Raw genomic sequence first — 27,826 nt, forward strand, 5'->3', positions numbered from 1 at the left:
AGATATATCTGTTTGTGAATAAGAAAAGACGACTGCTCTATGTATTCACGCATATGACAAGACGTAATCTGCAGTTTTGGTCCAGAGGAGAGAGATGCTGCGATTAATAATTTGTACTGATGTAATCTAGTTTTTTAGAAATATCTGTTTGTAAATGTAAAACGTCGACTGCTCCATATATTCCCGCATATCACAAGATGTAATCTGCAGATTTGGTCCTGATGAAAGGGATGCTGCGAATAATGATTTGTGCTGATAATATCTGGTTTTTTAGATATATCTGTTTGTGAATAAGAAAAGACGACTGCTCTATATATTCACGCATATCACCAGACGTGATCTGCAGATTTTGTCCAGATAAAAGGGATGCTGCGAATAATGATTTGTGCTGATATAATCTGGTTTTTTAGATATATCTGTTTGTGAATAAGAAATAACGACTGCCCTATGTATTCACGCATATGACAAGACGTGATCTGCAGATTTGGTCCAGATGAGAGAGATGCTGCAAATAAATATCTGTGCAGATACGATCTTATTTTTTGATGATATTTACTTGTGAATGTAAAATGTTGACTGCCCTATGGATTTATGAATTTTACAAGACGTAATCTGCAGATTTGTTCCGGATGAAGAGAATGCTGCAAATAATTATCTGTGCAGATGCAATCTTTTTAATTGAAAATATTTGCAAAAAGGCGACTGCTCTATATATTCACGCATATCACCAGACGTGATCTGCAGATTTTGTCCAGATAAAAGGGATGCTGCGAATAATGATTTGTGCTGATATAATCTGGTTTATTAGATATATCTGTTTGTGAATAAGAAAAGACGACTGCTCTATGTATTCACGCATATGACAAGACGTGATCTGCAGATTTGGTCCAGATAAAAGGGATGATGCGAATAGTCATTTGTGCTGATATCATCTGGTTCCTCAAAATATCTGTTTGTAAATGTAAAATGTCGACTGCTCCATATATTTACGCATATCACAAGACGTGATCTGAAGATTTGGTCCGGATAAAAGGGATGCTGCGTATAATCATTTGTGCTGATATAACCTGGTTTTTCAGAAATATCTGTTTGTAAATGTAAAATGCCGACTGCTCCATATATTCACGCATATCACAAGACGTGATCTGAAGATTCGGTCCGGATAAAAGGGATGCTGCGAATAATCAACTGTGCCGATATTATTTGGTTTTTTAAAGATATCTATTTGTAACTGTAAAATGTCGACTGCTCCATATATTCACGCATATCACAAGACGTAATCTGCAGATTTGGTCCAGATGAGAGAGATGCTGAAAATAAATATCTCTGCAGATACGATCTTATTTTTTGATGAGATTTACTTGTGAATGTAAAATGTCGACAGCTCTATGGATTTATGAATTTCATAAGACGTAAACTGCAGATTGGTCTTGATGAAAGGGATGCTGCGAATTATTATCTGTGCTGATATAACCTGGTTTTTGAGAAATACCTGTTTGTAAATGGAAAATGACGACTGCTCCATATATTTACGCATATCACAAGACGTGATCTGAAGATTTGGTCCGGATAAAAGGGATGCTGCGAATAATCATTTGTGCTGATATAATCTGGTTCTTCAAAAATATCTATTTGTAAATGGAAAATGACGACTGCTCCATATATTTACGCATATCACAAGACGTAATCTGCAAATTTGGTCCGGATAAAAGGGATGATGCGAATAGTCATTTGTGCTGATATCATCTGGTTCCTCAAAATATCTGTTTGTAAATGTAAAATGTCGACTGCTCCATATATTTACGCATATCACAAGACGTGATCTGAAGATTTGGTCCGGATAAAAGGGATGCTGCGTATAATCATTTGTGCTGATATAACCTGGTTTTTCAGAAATATCTGTTTGTAAATGTAAAATGCCGACTGCTCCATATATTCACGCATATCACAAGACGTGATCTGAAGATTTGGTCCGGATAAAAGGGATGCTGCGAATAATCAACTGTGCCGATATTATTTGGTTTTTTAAAGATATCTATTTGTAAATGGAAAATGACGACTGCTCTATGTATTCACGCATATCAAAAGACGTAATCTTCTGATGACGTCCTAATGAAAGGGATGCTGCGAATAATCATGTGTGCTGATATAATCTGGTTCTTCAAAAATATCTATTTGTAAATGTAAAATGACGACTGCTCTATGTATTCACGCATATCAAAAGACGTAATCTTCTGATGAGGTCCTAATGAAAGGGATGCTGCGAATAATCATTTGTGCTCATATAATCTGGTTCTTCAAAAATATCTGTTTGTAAATGTAAAATGTCGACTGCTCCATATATTCACGCATATCACAAGACGTAATCTGCAGATTTGGTCCTGATGAAAGGGATGCTGCGAATAATCATTTGTGCTGATATAATCTGGTTTTTTATAAATATCTGTTTGTAAATGTAAAATGTCGACTGCTCCATATATTCACGCATATCACAAGACGTAATCTGCAGATTTGGTCCAGAGGAGAGAGATGCTGCAAAAAAATATCTGTGCAGATACGATATTATTTTTTGATGATATTTACCTGTGAAAGTAAAATGTCGACTGCTCTATGTATTCACGCATATCGCAAGACGTGATCTGAAGATTTGGTCCTGATAAAAGGGATGCTGCGAATAATTATTTGTGCTGATATAACCTGGTTTTTTAGAAGTATCTGTTTCTAAATGTAAAATGACGACTGCTCTATGTATTCACGCATATCAAAAGACGTAATCTTCTGATGAGGTCCTAATGAAAGGGATGCTGCGAATAATCATTTGAGCTCATATAATCTGGTTTTTTAGATATATCTGTTTGTGAATAAGAAAAGACGACTGCTCTATGTATTCACGCATATGACAAGACGTGATCTGCAGATTTGGTCCAGATGATAGAGATGCTGCAAATAAATATCTGTGCAGATACGATCTTATTTTTTGATGATATTTACTTGTGAATGTAAAATGTCGACAGCCAATGGATTTATGAATTTCATAAGACGTAAACTGCAGATTGGTCTTGATGAAAGGGATGCTGCGAATTATCATCTGTGCTGACGTAATCTGGTTTTTGAGAAATATCAGTTTGTAAATGTAAAATGCCGACTGTTCTATGTTTTCCTGCATATCACAAGACGTAATCTGCAGATTTGGTCCGGATAAAAGAGATGCTACTAATAATCATATGTGCAGATATTATTTGGGTTTCAAAGATATCCGTTTGTAAATGTAAAATGTCGACTACTCTATGTATTCACGCATATCACAAGTCGTAATCTGCAGATTTGAGCCTGATGAAAGGGATGCTGCGAATAATCATTTGTGCTGATGTAATCTAGTTTTTTAGAAATATCTGTTTGCAAATGTTTCGTCGACTGCTCTATGTATTCACGCATATCACAAGACGGAATCTGCAGATTTGGTCCAGAGTAGAAAGATGCTGCAAATAAATATCTGTGCAGATTAGATATTATTTTTTGATGATATTTACTTGTGAATATAATATGTTGACTACTCTATGTATTCACGCATATCGCAAGACGTAATCTGCAAATTTGGTCCGGATAAAAGGGATGCTGCGAATAATCAACTGTGCCGATATCATTTGGTTTTTTAAAGATATATGTTTGTGAATGAGCAATAACGACTGCTCTATGTATTCACGCATATCAAAAGACGTCATCTGCAGATTTGGTCCTGATAAAAGGGATGCTGCGAATAATCATTTGTGCTGATATAATCTGGTTTTTTAGAAATATCTGTTTGTAAAGGTAAAATGTCGACTGCTCTATGTTTTCACGTATATCACAAGACGTAATCTGCAGATTCGTTCCTGATGAAAGGGATGCTGCGAATAATCATTTGTGCTGATATAATCTGGTTCTTCAAAAATATCTATTTGTAAATGTAAAATGTCGACTTTTCTATGTTTTCCTGCACATCACAAGACGTAATCTGCAGATTTGGTCCAGAGGAGAAAGATGCTGCAAATAAATATCTATGCAGATTCGATATTATTTTTTGATGATATTTACTTGTGAATATAATATGTTGACTACTCCATGTATTCACGCATATCGCAAGACGTAATCTGCAGATTTGGTCCGGATAAAAGGGATGCTGCGAATAGTCATTTGTGCTGATATCATCTGGTTCCTCAAAATATCTGTTTGTAAATGTAAAATGTCGACTGGTCCATATATTCATGCATATCACAAGACGTGATCTGAAGATTTGGTCCGGATAAAAGGGATGCTGCGTATAATCATTTGTGCTGATATAACCTGGTTTTTCAGAAATATCTGTTTGTAAATGTAAAATGTCGACTGCTCCATATATTCACGCATATCACAAGACGTGATCTGAAGATTTGGTCCGGATAAAAGGGATGCTGCGAATAATCAACTGTGCCGATATCATTTGGTTTTTTAAAGATATATGTTTGTGAATGAGCAATAACGACTGCTCTATGTATTCACGCATATCAAAAGACGTAATCTGCAGATTTGGTCAGGATAAAAGGGATGCTGCGAATAATCATCTGTGCAGATATAATTTGGTTTTTAAAAAAGTTATATGTTTGCGAATGAGAACTGTCGACTGCTCTATGTATTCACGAATTTCGCAAGACGTGATCTGAAGATTTGGTCCTGATAAAAGGGATGCTGCGAATAATCATTTGTGCTGATATAATCTGGTTTTTTAGAAATATCTGTTTGTAAAGGAAAAATGTCGACTGCTCTATGTTTTCACGTATATCACAATACGTAATCTGCAGATTGGTTCCTGATGAAAGGGATGCTGCGAATAATCATTTGTGCTGATATAATCCGGTTTTTTAGAAATATCTGTTTGTAAATGTAAAATGACGACTGCTCTATGTATTCACGCATATCACAAGGCGTAATCTGCTGATTAGGTCCTGATGAATGGGATGCTGCGAATAATGATTTGTGCTGATATAATCTGGTTTTTTAGAAAAGTTATATGTTTGTGAATGAGAACTGTCGACTGCTCTATGTATTCACGCATATCAAAAGACGTATTCTGCTGATTAGGTCTTGATGAAAGGGATGCTGCGAATAATAATTTGTTCTGATATAATCTGGTTCTTCAAAAATATCTGTTTGTAAATATAAAATGTCGACTGCTCTATGTTTTCACGCATATCGCAAGACGTGATCTGAAGATTTGGTCCGGATAAAAGAGATGCTACTAATAATCATCTGTGCAGATATTATTTGGGTTTCAAAGATATCCATTTGTAAATGTTAAATGTCGACTGCTCTATGTATTCACGCATATCGCAAGACGTAATCTGCAGATTTGGCCCGGATAAAAGGGATGCTGCGAATACTCATTTGTGCTGATATCATCTGGTTCCTCCAAATATCTGTTTGTAAATGTAAAATGTCGACTGCTCCATATATTCACGCATATCACAAGACGTGATCTGAAGATTTGGTCCGGATAAAAGGGATGCTGCGTATAATCATTTGTGCTGATATAACCTGGTTTTTCAGAAATATCTGTTTGTAAATGTAAAATGCCGACTGCTCCATATATTCACGCATATCACAAGACGTGATCTGAAGATTTGGTCCGGATAAAAGGGATGCTGCGAATAATCAACTGTGCCGATATCATTTGGTTTTTTAAAGATATATGTTTGTGAATGAGAACTGTCGACTGCTCTATGTATTCACGCATATCACAAGACGTGATCTGAAGATTTGGTCCTGATAAAAGGGATGCTGCGAATAATCATTTGTGCTGATATAATCTGGTTTTTTGGAAATATCTGTTTGTAAATGTAAAATGACGACTGTTCTATGTTTTCCTGCATATCACAAGACGTAATCTGCAGATTGGTTCCTGATGAAAGGGATGCTGCGAATAATCATTTGTGCTGATATAATCCGGTTTTTTAGAAATATCTGTTTGTAAATGTAAAATGACGACTGCTCTATGTATTCACGCATATCAAAAGACGTATTCTGCTGATTAGGTCTTGATGAAAGGGATGCTGCGAATAATAATTTGTTCTGATATAATCTGGTTCTTCAAAAATATCTGTTTGTAAATATAAAATGTCGACTGCTCTATGTTTTCACGCATATCGCAAGACGTGATCTGAAGATTTGGTCCGGATAAAAGAGATGCTGCGAATAATCAACTGTGCCGATATTATTTGGTTTTTTAAAGATATCTATTTGTAAATGGAAAATGACGACTGCTCTATGTATTCACGCATATCAAAAGACGTAATCTTCTGATGACGTCCTAATGAAAGGGATGCTGCGAATAATCATGTGTGCTGATATAATCTGGTTCTTCAAAAATATCTATTTGTAAATGTAAAATGACGACTGCTCTATGTATTCACGCATATCAAAAGACGTAATCTTCTGATGAGATCCTAATGAAAGGGATGCTGCGAATAATCATTTGTGCTCATATAATCTGGTTCTTCAAAAATATCTGTTTGTAAATGTAAAATGTCGACTGCTCCATATATTCACGCATATCACAAGACGTAATCTGCAGATTTGGTCCTGATGAAAGGGATGCTGCGAATAATCATTTGTGCTGATATAATCTGGTTTTTTATAAATATCTGTTTGTAAATGTAAAATGTCGACTGCTCCATATATTCACGCATATCACAAGACGTAATCTGCAGATTTGGTCCAGAGGAGAGAGATGCTGCAAAAAAATATCTGTGCAGATACGATATTATTTTTTGATGATATTTACCTGTGAAAGTAAAATGTCGACTGCTCTATGTATTCACGCATATCGCAAGACGTGATCTGAAGATTTGGTCCTGATAAAAGGGATGCTGCGAATAATTATTTGTGCTGATATAACCTGGTTTTTTAGAAGTATCTGTTTCTAAATGTAAAATGACGACTGCTCTATGTATTCACGCATATCAAAAGACGTAATCTTCTGATGAGGTCCTAATGAAAGGGATGCTGCGAATAATCATTTGAGCTCATATAATCTGGTTTTTTAGATATATCTGTTTGTGAATAAGAAAAGACGACTGCTCTATGTATTCACGCATATGACAAGACGTGATCTGCAGATTTGGTCCAGATGATAGAGATGCTGCAAATAAATATCTGTGCAGATACGATCTTATTTTTTGATGATATTTACTTGTGAATGTAAAATGTCGACAGCCAATGGATTTATGAATTTCATAAGACGTAAACTGCAGATTGGTCTTGATGAAAGGGATGCTGCGAATTATCATCTGTGCTGACGTAATCTGGTTTTTGAGAAATATCAGTTTGTAAATGTAAAATGCCGACTGTTCTATGTTTTCCTGCATATCACAAGACGTAATCTGCAGATTTGGTCCGGATAAAAGAGATGCTACTAATAATCATATGTGCAGATATTATTTGGGTTTCAAAGATATCCGTTTGTAAATGTAAAATGTCGACTACTCTATGTATTCACGCATATCACAAGTCGTAATCTGCAGATTTGAGCCTGATGAAAGGGATGCTGCGAATAATCATTTGTGCTGATGTAATCTAGTTTTTTAGAAATATCTGTTTGCAAATGTTTCGTCGACTGCTCTATGTATTCACGCATATCACAAGACGGAATCTGCAGATTTGGTCCAGAGTAGAAAGATGCTGCAAATAAATATCTGTGCAGATTAGATATTATTTTTTGATGATATTTACTTGTGAATATAATATGTTGACTACTCTATGTATTCACGCATATCGCAAGACGTAATCTGCAAATTTGGTCCGGATAAAAGGGATGCTGCGAATAATCAACTGTGCCGATATCATTTGGTTTTTTAAAGATATATGTTTGTGAATGAGCAATAACGACTGCTCTATGTATTCACGCATATCAAAAGACGTCATCTGCAGATTTGGTCCTGATAAAAGGGATGCTGCGAATAATCATTTGTGCTGATATAATCTGGTTTTTTAGAAATATCTGTTTGTAAAGGTAAAATGTCGACTGCTCTATGTTTTCACGTATATCACAAGACGTAATCTGCAGATTCGTTCCTGATGAAAGGGATGCTGCGAATAATCATTTGTGCTGATATAATCTGGTTCTTCAAAAATATCTATTTGTAAATGTAAAATGTCGACTTTTCTATGTTTTCCTGCACATCACAAGACGTAATCTGCAGATTTGGTCCAGAGGAGAAAGATGCTGCAAATAAATATCTATGCAGATTCGATATTATTTTTTGATGATATTTACTTGTGAATATAATATGTTGACTACTCCATGTATTCACGCATATCGCAAGACGTAATCTGCAGATTTGGTCCGGATAAAAGGGATGCTGCGAATAGTCATTTGTGCTGATATCATCTGGTTCCTCAAAATATCTGTTTGTAAATGTAAAATGTCGACTGGTCCATATATTCATGCATATCACAAGACGTGATCTGAAGATTTGGTCCGGATAAAAGGGATGCTGCGTATAATCATTTGTGCTGATATAACCTGGTTTTTCAGAAATATCTGTTTGTAAATGTAAAATGTCGACTGCTCCATATATTCACGCATATCACAAGACGTGATCTGAAGATTTGGTCCGGATAAAAGGGATGCTGCGAATAATCAACTGTGCCGATATCATTTGGTTTTTTAAAGATATATGTTTGTGAATGAGCAATAACGACTGCTCTATGTATTCACGCATATCAAAAGACGTAATCTGCAGATTTGGTCAGGATAAAAGGGATGCTGCGAATAATCATCTGTGCAGATATAATTTGGTTTTTAAAAAAGTTATATGTTTGCGAATGAGAACTGTCGACTGCTCTATGTATTCACGAATTTCGCAAGACGTGATCTGAAGATTTGGTCCTGATAAAAGGGATGCTGCGAATAATCATTTGTGCTGATATAATCTGGTTTTTTAGAAATATCTGTTTGTAAAGGAAAAATGTCGACTGCTCTATGTTTTCACGTATATCACAATACGTAATCTGCAGATTGGTTCCTGATGAAAGGGATGCTGCGAATAATCATTTGTGCTGATATAATCCGGTTTTTTAGAAATATCTGTTTGTAAATGTAAAATGACGACTGCTCTATGTATTCACGCATATCACAAGGCGTAATCTGCTGATTAGGTCCTGATGAATGGGATGCTGCGAATAATGATTTGTGCTGATATAATCTGGTTTTTTAGAAAAGTTATATGTTTGTGAATGAGAACTGTCGACTGCTCTATGTATTCACGCATATCAAAAGACGTATTCTGCTGATTAGGTCTTGATGAAAGGGATGCTGCGAATAATAATTTGTTCTGATATAATCTGGTTCTTCAAAAATATCTGTTTGTAAATATAAAATGTCGACTGCTCTATGTTTTCACGCATATCGCAAGACGTGATCTGAAGATTTGGTCCGGATAAAAGAGATGCTACTAATAATCATCTGTGCAGATATTATTTGGGTTTCAAAGATATCCATTTGTAAATGTTAAATGTCGACTGCTCTATGTATTCACGCATATCGCAAGACGTAATCTGCAGATTTGGCCCGGATAAAAGGGATGCTGCGAATACTCATTTGTGCTGATATCATCTGGTTCCTCCAAATATCTGTTTGTAAATGTAAAATGTCGACTGCTCCATATATTCACGCATATCACAAGACGTGATCTGAAGATTTGGTCCGGATAAAAGGGATGCTGCGTATAATCATTTGTGCTGATATAACCTGGTTTTTCAGAAATATCTGTTTGTAAATGTAAAATGCCGACTGCTCCATATATTCACGCATATCACAAGACGTGATCTGAAGATTTGGTCCGGATAAAAGGGATGCTGCGAATAATCAACTGTGCCGATATCATTTGGTTTTTTAAAGATATATGTTTGTGAATGAGAACTGTCGACTGCTCTATGTATTCACGCATATCACAAGACGTGATCTGAAGATTTGGTCCTGATAAAAGGGATGCTGCGAATAATCATTTGTGCTGATATAATCTGGTTTTTTGGAAATATCTGTTTGTAAATGTAAAATGACGACTGTTCTATGTTTTCCTGCATATCACAAGACGTAATCTGCAGATTGGTTCCTGATGAAAGGGATGCTGCGAATAATCATTTGTGCTGATATAATCCGGTTTTTTAGAAATATCTGTTTGTAAATGTAAAATGACGACTGCTCTATGTATTCACGCATATCAAAAGACGTATTCTGCTGATTAGGTCTTGATGAAAGGGATGCTGCGAATAATAATTTGTTCTGATATAATCTGGTTCTTCAAAAATATCTGTTTGTAAATATAAAATGTCGACTGCTCTATGTTTTCACGCATATCGCAAGACGTGATCTGAAGATTTGGTCCGGATAAAAGAGATGCTACTAATAATCATCTGTGCAGATATTATTTGGGTTTCAAAGATATCCGTTTGTAAATGTTAAATGTCGACTGCTCTATGTATTCACGCATATCGCAAGACGTAATCTGCAGATTTGGCCCGGATAAAAGGGATGCTGCGAATAGTCATTTGTGCTGATATCATCTGGTTCCTCAAAATATCTGTTTGTAAATGTAAAATGTCGACTGCTCCATATATTCACGCATATCACAAGACGTGATCTGAAGATTTGGTCCGGATAAAAGGGATGCTGCGTATAATCATTTGTGCTGATATAACCTGGTTTTTCAGAAATATCTGTTTGTAAATGTAAAATGCCGACTGCTCCATATATTCACGCATATCACAAGACGTGATCTGAAGATTTGGTCCGGATAAAAGGGATGCTGCGAATAATCAACTGTGCCGATATCATTTGGTTTTTTAAAGATATATGTTTGTGAATGAGAACTGTCGACTGCTCTATGTATTCACGCATATCACAAGACGTGATCTGAAGATTTGGTCCGGATAAAAGGGATGCTGCGAATAATCAACTGTGCCGATATTATTTGGTTTTTTAAAGATATATGTTTGTGAATGAGAACTGTCGACTGCTCTATGTATTCATGCATATCACCAGACGTGATCTGAAGATTTTGTCCTGATGAAACAGATGTTGCGAATATTCATTTGTGCTGATATAATCTGGTTTTTTAGAAATATCTGTTTGTAACTGTAAAATGACGACTGTTCTGTGTTTTCACGCATATCAGAAAAGATAATCTGTTGATTAGGTCATGATGAGACGGATGCTGCGAATAATCATTTGTGCTGATATCATCTGGTTCCTCAAAATATCTGTTTGTAAATGTAAAATGTCGACTGCTCCATATATTCACGCATATCACAAGACGTGATCTGAAGATTTGGTTCGGATAAAAGGGATGCTGCGTATAATCATTTGTGCTGATATAACCTGGTTTTTCAGAAATATCTGTTTGTAAATGTAAAATGCCGACTGCTCCATATATTCACGCATATCACAAGACGTGATCTGCTGATTAGGTCCTGATGAATGGGATGCTGCGAATAATGATTTGTGCTGATATAATCTGGTTTTTTAGAAATATCTGTTTGTAAATGTAAAATGCCGACTGCTCCATATATTCACGCATATCACAAGACGTGATCTGAAGATTTGGGCCTGATAAAAGGGATGCTGCGAATAATCATTTGTGCTGATATAATCTGGTTTTTTGGAAATATCTGTTTGTAAATGTAAAATGACGACTGTTCTATGTATTCACGCATATCACAAGACGTAATCTGCTGATTAGGTCCTGATGAATGGGATGCTGCGAATAATGATTTGTGCTGATATAATCTGGTTTTTTAGAAAAGTTATATGTTTGTGAATGAGAACTGTCGACTGCTCTATGTATTCACGCATATCAAAAGACGTATTCTGCTGATTAGGTCTTGATGAAAGGGATGCTGCGAATAATAATTTGTTCTGATATAATCTGGTTCTTCAAAAATATCTGTTTGTAAATATAAAATGTCGACTGCTCTATGTTTTCACGCATATCGCAAGACGTGATCTGAAGATTTGGTCCGGATAAAAGAGATGCTACTAATAATCATCTGTGCAGATATTATTTGGGTTTCAAAGATATCCGTTTGTAAATGTTAAATGTCGACTGCTCTATGTATTCACGCATATCGCAAGACGTAATCTGCAGATTTGGCCCGGATAAAAGGGATGCTGCGAATAGTCATTTGTGCTGATATCATCTGGTTCCTCAAAATATCTGTTTGTAAATGTAAAATGTCGACTGCTCCATATATTCACGCATATCACAAGACGTGATCTGAAGATTTGGTCCGGATAAAAGGGATGCTGCGTATAATCATTTGTGCTGATATAACCTGGTTTTTCAGAAATATCTGTTTGTAAATGTAAAATGCCGACTGCTCCATATATTCACGCATATCACAAGACGTGATCTGAAGATTTGGTCCGGATAAAAGGGATGCTGCGAATAATCAACTGTGCCGATATCATTTGGTTTTTTAAAGATATATGTTTGTGAATGAGAACTGTCGACTGCTCTATGTATTCACGCATATCACAAGACGTGATCTGAAGATTTGGTCCTGATAAAAGGGATGCTGCGAATAATCATTTGTGCTGATGTAATCTAGTTTTTTAGAAATATCTGTTTGCAAATGTAAAACGTCGACTGCTCTATGTATTCACGCATATCACAAGACGGAATCTGCAGATTTGGTCCAGAGTAGAAAGATGCTGCAAATAAATATCTGTGCAGATTCGATATTATTTTTTGATGATATTTACTTGTGAATATAATATGTTGACTACTCTATGTATTCACGCATATCGCAAGACGTAATCTGCAAATTTGGTCCGGATAAAAGGGATGCTGCGAATAATCAACTGTGCTGATATCATTTGGTTTTTTAAAGATATATGTTTGTGAATGAGCAATAACGACTGCTCTATGTATTCACGCATATCAAAAGACGTAATCTGCAGATTTGGTCAGGATAAAAGGGATGCTGCGAATAATCATCTGTGCAGATATAATTTGGTTTTTAAAAAAGTTATATGTTTGCGAATGAGAACTGTCGACTGCTCTATGTATTCACGTATTTCGCAAGACATGATCTGAAGATTTGGTCCGGATAAAAGGGATGCTGCGTATAATCATTTGTGCTGATATAACCTGGTTTTTCAGAAATATCTGTTTGTAAATGTAAAATGCCGACTGCTCCATATATTCACGCATATCACAAGACGTGATCTGCTGATTAGGTCCTGATGAATGGGATGCTGCGTATAATCATTTGTGCTGATATAACCTGGTTTTTCAGAAATATCTGTTTGTAAATGTAAAATGCCGACTGCTCCATATATTCACGCATATCACAAGACGTGATCTGCTGATTAGGTCCTGATGAATGGGATGCTGCGAATAATGATTTGTGCTGATATAATCTGGTTTTTTAGAAAAGTTATATGTTTGTGAATGAGAACTGTCGACTGCTCTATGTATTCACGCATATCGCAAGACGTGATCTGAAGATTTGGTCCGGATAAAAGAGATGCTACTAATAATCATCTGTGCAGATATTATTTGGGTTTCAAAGATATCCGTTTGTAAATCTTAAACGTCGACTGCTCTATGTATTCACGCATATCGCAAGACGTAATCTGCAGATTTGGCCCGGATAAAAGGGATGCTGCGAATAATCATTTGTGCTGATATAATCTGGTTCTTCAAAAATATCTGTTTGTAAATATAAAATGTCGACTGCTCTATGTTTTCACGCATATCACAAGACGTAATCTGCAGATTTGGTCCAGGTAAAAAGGATGCTGCGAATAATCATCTGTGCAGATATAATTTGTTTTTTTAAAGATTTATGTTTGTGAATGAGATATGACGACTGCTCTATATATTCATGCATATCACCAGACGTGATCTGAAGATTTTGTCCTGATGAAACAGATGTTGCGAATATTCATTTGTGCTGATATAATCTGGTTTTTTAGAAATATCTGTTTGTAACTGTAAAATGACGACTGTTCTGTGTTTTCACGCATATCAGAAAAGGTAATCTGTTGATTAGGTCATGATGACACGGATGCTGCGAATAATCATTTGTGCTGATATAATCTGGGTTTTTCGAAATATCTGTTTGTAACTGTAAAATGACGACTGCTCTATGTATTCACGCATATCACTAGTCGTAATCTGCTGATTAGGTCATGATGAAACGGATGCTATAATCAACTGTGCCGATATCATTTGGTTTTTTAAAGATATATGTTTGTGAATGAGCAATGTCGACTGTTCTATGTATTCACGTATATCACAAGACGTAATCTACTGATATGGTCCAGATGAGAGGGATGCTTTGAATAATCATCTGTGTAGAAATGATCTGGTTCTTCAAAGATATCTGTTTGTAAATGTAACATGTCGTTAAGACTTACGTCGTTAAGGATGCTGCTCAACAATTTCATTTTAACAATGATCAGTGTACAATAAATGTTACAGTATTATATTATAGAGAAGATAATGAAACAAGTCATTTTAGTTTTATAGCACTTTCTGAAATGTACTACTCATGATACGGCCGCAGTTTATATTTTACAAGAAACATTATTTCTGAAATAAAGGAAAGATTCCCAAAAATGTATAAGATTAACTACGTCACAGATGGTGCAAAGCAGCACTATAAAAATAGATATCAAATGATGAACATGGTTAATCATGAGTCAGATTTCCAAATAATGGCGGATTGGTATTTCCATGCTACTGCTCATGGAAAGGCTTCATGTGACGGAGTTGGAGCCGTGTTAAAAAGAGAAGCTACTCGTACCAGCTTGCAGGCCAAAGCTACGGAAGCGTCTGTTACAAAAATTTCAGAAGGATATGCGTTTTTAGTTTCTCCCGACAAAAAAATTACTGTGTTTAAATACTATAATGTATCATGTCCATTATCAATAGTACAATATTAATAATTGAATTTGAAATATGTTCAACAAAATAATACAAATATACAAAAATAAAAGTAATAATTAAAAAACTTTAAATATAAAAAAAAAAGTTATGCGGGCTTTGTAATCAAGACAGTCTCAACCCTGTAAAACGCAGAGAGCATTCATAGGAATCAATAAAAAAATTGTACAGTATAAACCATATTATCAGTAATCAGTTACATTATTTAAGTGCACTGATGTAAAAGTAAAAAAATAAAATTTAGCTTCTTGATCAAATTCAGTGGACCAAAATTCATAAAAATAGCCTTCGTCAATGATTTTCCTCTAGATGTAAATTTCTTAACCGCGTAGAAAAGACATTTTGGATGATTTTTTGAGGTTAGGGACGAGTGCTTGAGGTGTCGGTAAAAAAGACGGTCGGTTTCGTATTCAGCAGCACAAAATACATAAAAATACTCTCTGTCAATAATTTGCCTTCTGTCGAACACAGGATAAACCTCTCAACTGCGTGAAAAAGAAATTTTGGTGGGTGTTTTTTAGGTTAGGGACGAACGCTTGAGGTATCGGTAAAAAATACCGTCAGATTCTTGTTCAGCAGCTCAAAATACATGAAAATTGGCTTTGCTTAGAATTTTTCTGAGTCCCTGTGATTTCTGACAGCTTGATCATTTCGTAAAGTAGTAACTTTTTAAGGTTAGGGAACGCGTAGCTCCGTCTGAGACCAAATTTTAAAAAACGCCCCTCATTAATTGAAAGTACATAAAAATGCTAAATTTTCCATATTTTTAAAAATTTTTAGATCAAAAGAAATTTTGGGCAGAACTTTGTACCATCTACATGTATATATATATATATATATATATATATATATATATATATATATATATATATATATACTCATGTATAATTCCCATTTATCATTGATGCATGTAATGTTTTATTATTATTTTTTCATAATAATAAATACTAGCCCGAAAACTCGCTCGCTCGCGCTAGCTCGTAAAATTAAAATTGATATTTTTAAGTTATATCTTAATTACAAAGAACGAACTAAAGATTAACATTTATAGGAGATATCTGAAAACATACAATACATATAATTAAATGTAAGAATCAACAGTTTCGCTAAAATTTCGTAGAAGCACATTGAGAGGTGTTTAGAGTTTGAATCATGCATTTTTATAAAATGTCCATGCGGATGGATGTGTAAGTGTGTATGTACGTATATTGTTATGATTCTGGAACCACTCGACCGATCGTAATAAAATTTGACATGTATATGTTTTTTGATTATGAATTCAAGAAAAAATTTGTTTCATGATTCTGACCATTTTATGGCCATATTATAGTTATTTTTCGATTTTCGAAAAAATATTTTTGTTGAAATAATGTATACAATATACTTAACAATGTGTATAAAAGAGCATAAAATTGCCTACTCTATTTCGCAAGATTTTTCAGATTGATTGTTTCGTTCAATATTTATGATAAAAAAGGTGATTTTAAAACAAAATTTAATATTGCCAAAACTGAATTGTCAAACGTTTTGAAAAATTACGACAATAAAAAACGATAATATTTGTTTGCTGTTGAAATTTTAAACCATTTTGATTACTAGTTGTCGAGCTAAAAATCGAAAACTAAAAAAAATGGGTTTTCTATGTAGTACGATTACATGAGTAAAAAGGCTTGAATTACGTTGAAATTTTGGGAAAATATAGATTTTGATCACCTTGGCTAGCTTCTTTTTGCAGCTTATAAAACCATTTAGTTTAAAAGATATTAGAATTCAAATGCTTTGTCTCTCACCCTGTTATACTCTGTACAACTGAAAATTACTAGTTTTGTTAAACCTTATAACTCGCTAACTATAGTTCAGAATGTTTTAAGAAAATTCATGATTTTATGGGTTATGAGAACCCTATGGTATTAAAAATATTAAGGTTTAAATTTTTTCATGAAAATTATATGATTTGATATTGTGACGGGTGCTCCTTTGGTTAAATAATTAAGATTGAAAGTATTTTAGAAATCATCAATATACTGTATATTTGAATAATATTGTATCAACTGCAACTATAAATTTTGTTGGATGTCGTATTGTAATCCTAAACTTTTTTAGTATATGTTAATACAAAAAAAATGTATTGAAATTTGTATTTATTTATAAAATTAGTTTGATGAATTTTATATTCTAGTTTTTAAGGACTGTGATGTTGCGCTTTTTATAACCGGTCCGGTGACGCAAACAATCAGATTACACTAGTTCTTACGTCGATCTTCGTACCGCAGACTCTTACACCTACAGAAGGGGACAATGTGTAGGTTTAGGAACAGGTGTGCCTGGCGTGGTAGAGGTGTAGAAATAAAGCTTGTTACACAATGTTTATTCTGAACAACAATAATCGTATATTCTGCTACCCCCAGGATGGATCAGACTTGATCTGATTACAAGTTTCCCCGTAATAATTTAGCTTTGGAGTCGAGACGTGATGTTATTCGATGATAAACGAACTCACAACATAAACATGATAATACCCGATTACTGATTTGACGAACATATAACGAGCTTTTACTAGAAATACAAACAAGACCAACCGTGCTTCCGTGACTCTAAAATCCGTATTTAACTCGCCCAAAATGGCGTCGAAGTCGCGATCGAAGGACGCGACGTCCGTCAAGATGGCGTTTGGTTGTTAGATTTGCCCCCTGGGAATCGCTGATAATCACTCGCTCATTGTCACCTTTTCCCCAGTGGAAATATTTGCTGAAATGTGTGAAAATCTCGTAAAACGTCGCGAAAACCACCGCAATAAGGAACGTTTCCGTGGCGATACGAACCACGATTATCTGGAAGGCGAAACCGCGATTTCTTCTCTTTGGGAGGACAACGTTACGGCCGCTTGATCAGCGACGACGCCGCGCAAGTATTATATGGGAAATTCGTGTTGTTGGACTTTAAAGACCAACGGCTTCTCGACTTAGTGTTCTCCTAAATGCTGGATCTTTTGATCAACAGCGGCGCTACGCAATTCCCGAGACAATTGCTGGATCGTTTATCGATTCTACAGCGGCTTAATAATTACTCTTGTTCGAGGCTGGATCGGTTGACGATTAACAGAGGCGCTACGCAATTAATCGACGATTTCTGGATCGCTTAGCGATCATCAGAGGCTTGAACAATTCTCCGAGTACGGTGCTGGATTGCTGAGCAATCGACAGCGGCTCAAAGATTTATAGCAATGGCGGGATCCGGTTTGATCGACCGCGTCTCAACGCACCGAAACGAGTATTCACTCGTTCTTGACACACATAATTTCGTTCCGCGTCGCGTACGTCAACCAATACATACCCCGTACAATAATTAATGGCCCTCGTGCCAAATATGCAACGACTTACTTAATCGTCTTCTTCGACTTCAACTTCCTTCTACTGCTTGGCGACTTCCTCTATCTCTCTCTGAATCCTCGGGAATATGGTTGGTGGTAGCAAGTATGTCCGTTCGGTTCAGCTGTCGAGACAATTCTGAACGAGAAGGAAGTCTCGTTCATCCTAAGAGTCCTGCGCGTTCCCGGAAAGCTCGAATCCGCGCCCTCTATATTAATTGCCGACGGCGCGACACCGCCGGCGTCAACCGCACGGACGCTCCCTTCCGTCAGCGTCTAACGAGCGAGAGAGAGACAGTGCGAACACGTCATATCGTCCTGACGCGTGATCTAGTGCTGAAGTTACATTTACGTCATCGTGCAGTCACGGTGCACGGGACTTCCACTAGCGCACGGGACCGCGCTAGTGCGGTGGCATGGCTCGGTTAGTGGTGCGCGCTAGTGGTGTATGCGCGCTCCCCCCACTAGTACTATCGGCTCCGCGACGGAACTCGGCTTCGCGCGCGAGCCCCTCTCTCCGCTCTCTCTCTCTCTCTCTCTCTCTCTCTCTCTCTCTCTCTCTCTCTCTCTCTCGGTTGCTCTCGCTCCCTCTCTCGATCGCCCCGCCGAGCTACCGCGGTGCGCTCACAAATGCGCGGCCGTGATGCGCACTCGTCATTCCACCTCGTGTCGCGTTCCGCGCTCATCCAGAATTCGCTTCCTTGTGTCGCGACGCGACTCCTGGTGCATACAGGAGCAGGTGCGTGTCGGCTGCGTCGGTACACAACACCTGACGGACCGCGATGGCGCTCCCGTAAGGGCATAGTCGCACAGTCGTGCGAAACGGGATTTTTCATTTCAAAAATGTTGATTCAACTGGATTTTCGATATAAAAGAGTTGTCCAACGGTAAATTTGTAGGGTTTTGTATGACGAATATGAATCCAAGTCCCTAGAAAGGATTCGCCAAACCAAAAAAAATGTTATACGGTCCACAAATAACCCCAAATTTGCAGAAAAATGTAGAACATTATAGTAATGAGTTAATATTCTACAAAAACCATTGAATCTTGTAATTTATGTTGATCACTCATCTTATTGCTGTATATAAAAGGAAAAGTTAACATATTAGGTAAAAAAAGCCAAAAATGAATCCTCCGATATGGAGAAAAATGAAAACCCTTATTTTATGTTTATTGATATTTATATACATATACAGACATATATGTATAAATGTGTATGTGTGTACACACACACACCCACACACATACATATATATATATATATATATATATATATATATATATATATATATATATATATATATATATATATATATATACATACACACATATATATGGCCTAAGTTTATCCGAAAGTTTATTAAATTTGACAAAATGAATAAGATTTAAATTAAAGGAACAAAATAAACTACAACAGAGTAAAGAAATGTTATCAACGTATTTTTATCTGTATATATATTTTTTGTGCATTTTTAAGCCATTTATTAATGATTTTGATGCAAGAAAAAATGTAAATAAATGATGTTTTCACTAAAACATAAAAGTAGTAACTAGGGTATAAATATTATTAAAGTATTAATTGGTTCAAGGATTTGACATAGAATTATTAAATAAATTCAAGACTATATTAGCTGTTATTGCATCTGGCCTGGAAATAAATAATGATGCCTTCAGAATTTATTGCAAAAATACTGCTTATGTATATGTAGATATGCGGATGGTATTACATGCCCCCATCGATCATGTCATTCTCATCCATGGGCATGCAATAATGGATAACTTTATGGTTGCTATTAGGTTACTTTCTGAAGAAGCTCAAGAGAGTAATCACAAAAATATTAAGAATTTTAGGGAGAAGTTTACAAGAAAGTTTTCTCGGTAAATATTATTTAAGTAAAATTTGTAATCTGTACATTTTAAAAAGAGTGTGGAAGGTGATTACTGATTTCATGAATTAAATTTCCCCTTACACACTAATTTTGAATCGTATTTTATACCACGAAAATCTGAAACTCAATTTGTATCAAATCAAGTTATACTGAATATTTCATTATTAGCATTGCGACATTGACTGACCTAATGAGAAGACTATTGGTAAACTCGGATCCACTTATTTCTTTGAACAGTAATAAAACTGCATCGAAACGTATGAGTTTAAATGAAGAAATGAGAATGTTGGTCGTAACAAATCAAACAGCAGAAGAATAATCAAAATAATTTTGTACAAAAATAGTTGAATATTAATAGGAAATACAACTGAATATATGTTTAAAAAAATGGGGTGCTTCATGTAAATTTCTTTAACATTTCTTTACTCTGTTGCAGTTTATTTTGTTCCTTTAATTTAAATCTTATTCATTTTGTCAAATTTTAATAAACTTTCGGATAAACTTAGGCCATATATACAGGGTGTTCAATTTAATCCGACCACGACAAAAAACCATGGAAAAACTAATTTTAACGAAAAATGACCTTAACAAAAGTTGAAGGGAGCAAAAGGGGCCATCTAATGACACCAATACCTTTGACCTTGAGCTCCATTTTCAAGGTCATTTGAAGGTCATTGTATTTTTTTTAACGGGAACCCTATTTTTGACCTCGGAATACGGAGCAGCGGAAAAAATTACGCCGGAAATGACATTTCAAGTTTGCCTTAGTGACATTGAGAAGGTCAATTCAAGGTCAAATAAGAAGTATCAGCCTAAGATTGTTTTCCTTTCAATTTTTTCGTAGAATTATCATTTTGTTATTGTAATAAACATTAAGAGAATAATTGACTTAAAATGTGATTATGCTTTGCTGACTTTAAAGCCATTTTGTAAGGTGAAAAGTGCAAAAATGCAATATCAAATGTTATGTGAAGTCCATATTTATATCCTAACTTTAGCGTTAACCAGTAACAACGACGTGGACGTAATAGGATTGTGTTCCCTTTGAGGTGCTTGATTAGAGTGAGTCCCCTTGCCTCTCCCTTTTCGGGGTGCTTGATTAAAGTGAGTCCCCTTGCCTCTCACTTTTCGGGGTGCTTGATTAGATTGAGTCCCCTTGCCTCTCACTTTTCGGGGTGCTTAATTAGAGTGAGTCCCCTTGCCTCTCACTTTTGCTCAAAATTCAACGCAGGCGCTCAAAGACACCACCATTTTGTTGGATACACAATTCAATTCGCTGCTGAAAATGTTCTACTGTTCTGAGTAATACAGCTCTTGGGATGTTTTCACAAGCGGTTTGAATTCTGTGGATCATATCTTCCCTTGTTGTAGTTTCATGTTCATAAACAACATCTTTCAAATACCCCCACAAATAGAAATCGGGTGATGTCATATCTGTAGATCTCGGTGGCCATCGAACACCCAAATCTCCACGTCCAGTGCGTCCAATCCACCTGTCACGGTAATTTTGATTAAGATATTGTCTAATTATTCGAGCATAGTGCGCAGGAGCTCCATCTAATTAAATCCACATTCTTGCTCTTGTGTATAAATCTACTTCTTCAAGAAGTACTGGAAGACGTTCTCTCAGGAACTGTAAAAAATTATGGCCATTTACATTTTCATCGAAAAAGTATGGGCCTACAAGGTATCCGTTAACAATTCCACACCAAACATCAAGACTCCAACGATTTTGGTTATCTATCTGCCTGTACCAATGCGGATTAACATTCGACCAATAATGACAGTTGTGTCGGTTAAGCTCTCCATTGCTTTTGAATTTTGCTTCATCAGAAAACATTACGTATTGAAAAAAGTGACGATCATTAGCAATCATTTGTCGTGCCCATTGGCAAAACTGTAGCCTTAACCTCATATCAGCAGGTGTGAGATCCTGAGTCAAAGTAATATGATATGGATGATAACGTTGACTTCTCAGTATTCTCCAAGCAGTAGCCATAGGTATACCACTTTGCCTTTGAATTTCACGGGTACTAACGTGGGGATTCAAATGAACCATTGCTAAAACGACCATTACACGAAGATCATCTTCGTTGTAATTACGACGTTCTCTAACCCGTGCTAGTTGTCCTTGTTGAGCTCTACGGTAAATCTCACGAATGGTTGTATGACTTGGATGTCTTCTATCGGGATATCGAATTCGATACAAGGCTGCAGCTTGTCGATAATTACGTCTAGATTCACCAAGAATCAATAAAATATCAACCCTTTCAGCGGCTGGACAATCAGCCATTGTTAAAAAGTTATAACAAGTTCAATAAAAAATTTTGTTTTTACCAAACTGAACAAATTAGATAGCTTTCGGTGAGTAATAAATTTTAATAGAAAAAATAAAGGTCAATGAATGAAAAAGAGAAAATGTTAAACAAATGATATTTGATTAGTTTGGCTAATCAATAACTATTCAATAACTAGTAAACTATTGAATACTAAGTGTAAGTAACAATGAGTAGAGGATAAATTCATATGAAAAGAGATCTCTTATTAGAAAAATTGTCTATTTCAACAATGAGTCGCGGGAAAATTCAACATGAAAAATCATCTTTACAAAATAAATTATTTATTTCAACAATAAATTCAGGCAAAATTCGATGAGGAAAATTAGTAGCCAATTGTGTCCACGTCGTTCCTGAGTAACGCTAAAGATAGGATAAAAATTCGCTTACGAAAACATCCCAAGAACTGAATAGAATCCAAAAAAATGGTGGTGTCTTTGGGCACCTACAATCAAATCTGTACATAATAAAAGTGAGAGGCAAGGAGACTCACTCTAATCAAGCACCCCAAAGGGAACACAATCCTATTACGTCCACGTCGTTGTTCCTGGGCAACACTAAAGTTAGGATATAAATATGGACTCCACATAACATTTGATATTGCATTTTTGCAATTTTGACGTTACAAAATGGCTTTGAAGTCAGCAAAGCATAATCACATTTTAAGTCAATTATTCTCTTAATGTTTATTACAATAACAAAATGATAATTCTACGAAAAAATTGAAAGGAAAACAATCTTAGGCTGATACTTCTTATTTGACCTTGAATTGACCTTCTCAATGTCACTAAGGCAAACTTGAAATGTCATTTCCGACGTAATATTTCCGCTGCTCCGTATTCCGAGGTCAAAAATAGGGTTCCCGTTAAAAAAATACAATGACCTTCAAATGACCTAGAAAATCGAGCTCAAGGTCAAAGGTGTTGGTGTCATTAGATGGCCCCTTTTGCTCCCCTCAACTTTTGTCAAGGTCATCTTTCGACATCAGTAAAATAAAACCAGACAAACAGCTGTTTAGCAGATATTTTGTTATTTGATCTTGAATTGACCTCCTCAAGGTCACCAAAGCAAACTTAAAATATCCTTTGCAACGTAATTTTTTCCGCTCTATCCGATTCTAAGGCCTAAAATAGAGGTTCCTATTTTAAAAAATCACAATTACCCTCAAACGACCTTGAAAATCGAGTTCAAGGTCATAGGTGTTTGTGTCATTCGATGGCCCCCTTTACCCCTTTCAACTTTTGTTAAGGTCATTTTTCGTTAAAATTAGTTTTTCCATGGTTTTTTGTCGTGGTCGGATTAAAATGAAACACCCTCTATATGTGTGTGTGTGTGTGTACACACATACACATTTATACATATATGTCTGTATATGTATATAAATATCAATAAACATAAAATAAGGGTTTTCATTTTTCTCCATATCGGGGGATTCATTTTTGGCTTTTTTTTACGTAATATGTTTACTTTTCGTTTTATATACAGCAATAAGATGAGTGATCAACATAAATTACAAGATTCAATGGTTTTTGTAGAATATTAACTCATTACTATAATGTTCTACATTTTTCTGCAAATTTGAGGTTATTTGTGGACCGTATAACTTTTTTTTGGTTTGGCGAATCCTTTCTAGGGACTTGGATTCACATTCTACATACAAAACCCTACAAATTTAACGTTGGACAACCCTTTTATATCGAGGTTATCTTCCTCGGCGCGACGACAATCAATGTTATTTATCCTCTGCTGCATGATAAATTGCAGCTGGGAACAACATTGATTGCGCAGACAATCCAGTGCTCGTGTACACGGGTAGCCGAGCAGGCGACACGTCGCAAGGCTCTAATTCTCGTTGTTATTTTAAACTTTAGATATAGAATGATCTCTATGAGCAATTTAAATTACTTTATTGTGCTGAAGTTTTAAAAGATTAAATCACTAAAGTTTCAAGTCTTAGAACAAACGAAATTGAACTAATAAAAACCAACATGTCATGCTGATAAAATACATGAAAAAAAACTTTGTTGTCACATGTCGACTGCAAGCACAGTTGACGTATACTGTCAGACAGATAGAGTGCAAGGCCATTTATACAGACTCGTTAAACAGAGTCGCTTGTCGTCTGTCAGACACCAAGAAAACATAAGGCCAAGGGAAGTGGAAACCGTTTAAATGTAGTCGGAGCATGGGCCCATATATACGCAAGCAGCATATTTGAGTCCACGTTCGGCCGTATGTGCCGCCACGGGAATATGACGCCGCCTAATCATAGGAACGAGTGGTATAGTGCCACCTGTGCGTAGCAACGGCACACTATGGGCGATATCAGGAAAAGTATTGTCAAAATCAAATTGCGCCTCTCAGGAAAGTGCTAGGAACCTAATTTTTTTTTTAATGAAGGTTGTACTTCTCAGATATAGGGAAAAATATCAGAATATTGTTTTCTGATGATGTCGAGCCGGGGCACCTTTGAAAAGTACGAAATTTTATGAAAACGATATTTTAGCTACTTGTTAATGCATTAATATGCCATAAAAATGTATTTTAAAATAATTGGGAATTTTTGAGACAATCATATACTATTTTTTTAATTAATGAAAGATTTTTTTACCTACATAACCTAAAAATTCATCTATTTCGACCTATTGTGCTAAGAAACGTGAATCCGGGACTTCAAATTATCATAAATTACGGACCTCTAATTTACCTCTAATGATTAGCTTCGAATATTATATTCTAATAATACGGCACTATATAAACAAGAAAACATGTTATTTTAAAGTATTCTAACCTACGGGAATTTTAAATCAGAGAAGTTTCATTCTGTAGCATGAAAGATTTCAAAGTTAACACACATAAAATTGTTGATAAAATAAAATATTATTATTCTCACCACATATAACGTACATAAATTGTTATATATATATATATATATATATATATATATATATATAATTATGTAACCTAGTCTATTACATTACATGTTAACGCTATAGTATTTACACGTTATATAGTAACAATTAGCAACGAAATAATAACTATGTGATATAAGTACCACTTACCATTACTTTATATAGATAATATCAGATAATAGGAAATATTAGGATATAACAAAAAATACTAATAGTCAAAATTGTATAAATTTTCTGTCATTATTTGCAATTATTTGTTTTTTTTATATTTTCTAAAAGAATTTTGTTTTTGTTTAATTTCTTAATTATTATTGATTATTATTAATTTATATTTAATTTTTATTTGGAAATGGATATAGTGATAAGTGATCTTATTTGTTATTATTTTTAATTATTTGTCATTATTTTTTCAAATGTTATCGTAGTGTACAGAGTATATGGAGTTCATGCTCAATTTTCTAAAGTGATTTTTCTCTTTATAATATTTCATATTGTCATGTTTTGATAATTTAAATATTATGAATGTACATAAAAATATATTATATAATATTTATATTATTTTTATATGCATTCATAATAATTTCATATTTATCGAAAATTGACATTATTTAAATATTACAAAAAGAAAAATCATTTTAAAAAATCGCGCATAAAATCTATATACTCTATGCACTACTTTAACAGAAGACGTTGTTTCCCATAAGTAATTAAAGAATATATATTTATGTAAATCCTAGTTTTGAAAAGCAAGCAAATGTTATTTTTCACAAGGTGTTGTTTTTTACAAAGTATTATTGTTTACAAAGTGTAATTTTGATAAAGTGTTATTTTTAAAAAGCAAGTGTTATTTCAGTTACGAAATTGTTCAAACGGTAAGTTTTAAAATATTCAAAAATTAGAATCTGTCGTCAAAGATAATAAAAGAAAATGATTCTGTGGCTCAAAAGCAAAATGACTTGAGTACATATTACAAAAAAAATTAAATTTGCTAATATCTAAAAACTACAAAAAATTTATTAAAGTCGTTTTGCCGTAAATCCACAGAATTAGGCTATGTTTTTGATAAAACTCATTATTGTGGCATTTTTTCGATAAATTTCTGTGGCATACGATAAATACTTACTTAAAATAATTAAATAAAATAAGATCAGTTTCATCACAGCATAAATTCCGACAAATTAATGCACATCTTTCCAAAAATATATTATGTTGTTTTTTTTTATTAAAATTAGGTGCAAAAATTATGAGAATAAATCGTGAGTGATATCATATAATTACTTTTACACAAAAAAAAGACAAAAACGAAGAAATACCAACATTTATATTTAAAATTTAATTTTTATCTAAAAAATTAATATTCAATTCCTTTATTTTAAGGAAGTGGAGTCCCCTTTAAAGCGTGGCATACTTTTCAGTTTGTTACATTTGCATGTACCCTGGTACGGAAATAATTCCGAGTCTTTTAAACAAGCGAAAAAGTGGACATGTAGGGACTTGTAGTTTAGCTAGCTTTCCCTGCACCTCGCAAGTGGTCTTAAATACCATTGATTGACCAATTTTGGGCCGCAAAACTCGATGGAAAGAGCAAGGAATAGGAGAAGATGTGTTTCGTCCCGGGTTTTCAGCTAGACTCTTCAATAAAGCTATGTATATTAATCAACAGTATTCTGACTACTTGCGGAAGTCAAAGAGAGGCAGCTGAACCTTGGTGGCGTAGTAGAAAGCTATAGGTCCCTATAGTAAACCCTCTGAAATAAGATGAGGATAATAACCTAGCAGTAAGATGCAGGTAGATTGATCAACCGGGGGTCACATGGAGTACATCTGTTCGAGAGACTTGCTATGCAGAGCGCTGTTATGTCGACAAATGCGATGCAACAGAAGTAAGAAGAAAAGGTTTGGACTGTGCAAAGCCTGAGTAGTTGATATAATGCGCCAAAGATAGTAACGCTGGGTTTTTTTAGAGGCATAGTAGTGTTATCAACGAGCACCAGGAAGTCCGAGGTCATCGATGTAAAGCTGCAAGACCTGAAAAGGAAGAAAGAGAAGAAGATGCGTTTCGTCTCAAGTTACCATCTGGACGCATCACTAAAACTATGATGGTAACTTAGGAAAAATATTCTACTTAGAATTAGAAAATTAGAAATGTTCGAAAAGCAACGATTTCAGAAATATTCTTCAGACAGCAGCTATTTTAAAATTTGCTTCGGAAAGTAACAATTTTAGAAATTTGCTTCGGAAAGCAGCTATTTCATAAATTTGCTTCAGAAAGCAACTTCAAAGCCTTTGCTGCATGTGGACTACTTTTCTCTCTTAGCCACCAAGATATTATTAAGTGCATTGTCTTACAGTAAC

At 35.1% G+C, this 27,826-nt stretch overlaps 1 protein-coding gene across 18 annotated transcripts in view; it reads right to left on the minus strand.

Moving 5' to 3' along the window:
- Positions 1 to 27,826, minus strand: part of LOC100679361 (SNF-related serine/threonine-protein kinase) — a 738,484-nt gene that overhangs the window by 156,217 nt on the left and 554,441 nt on the right. The window lies entirely within an intron of this gene.

This window comes from Nasonia vitripennis (assembly GCF_009193385.2).
Source record: "Nasonia vitripennis strain AsymCx chromosome 4 unlocalized genomic scaffold, Nvit_psr_1.1 chr4_random0003, whole genome shotgun sequence".
NCBI classification, from domain to species: Eukaryota; Metazoa; Arthropoda; class Insecta; order Hymenoptera; family Pteromalidae; genus Nasonia; species Nasonia vitripennis.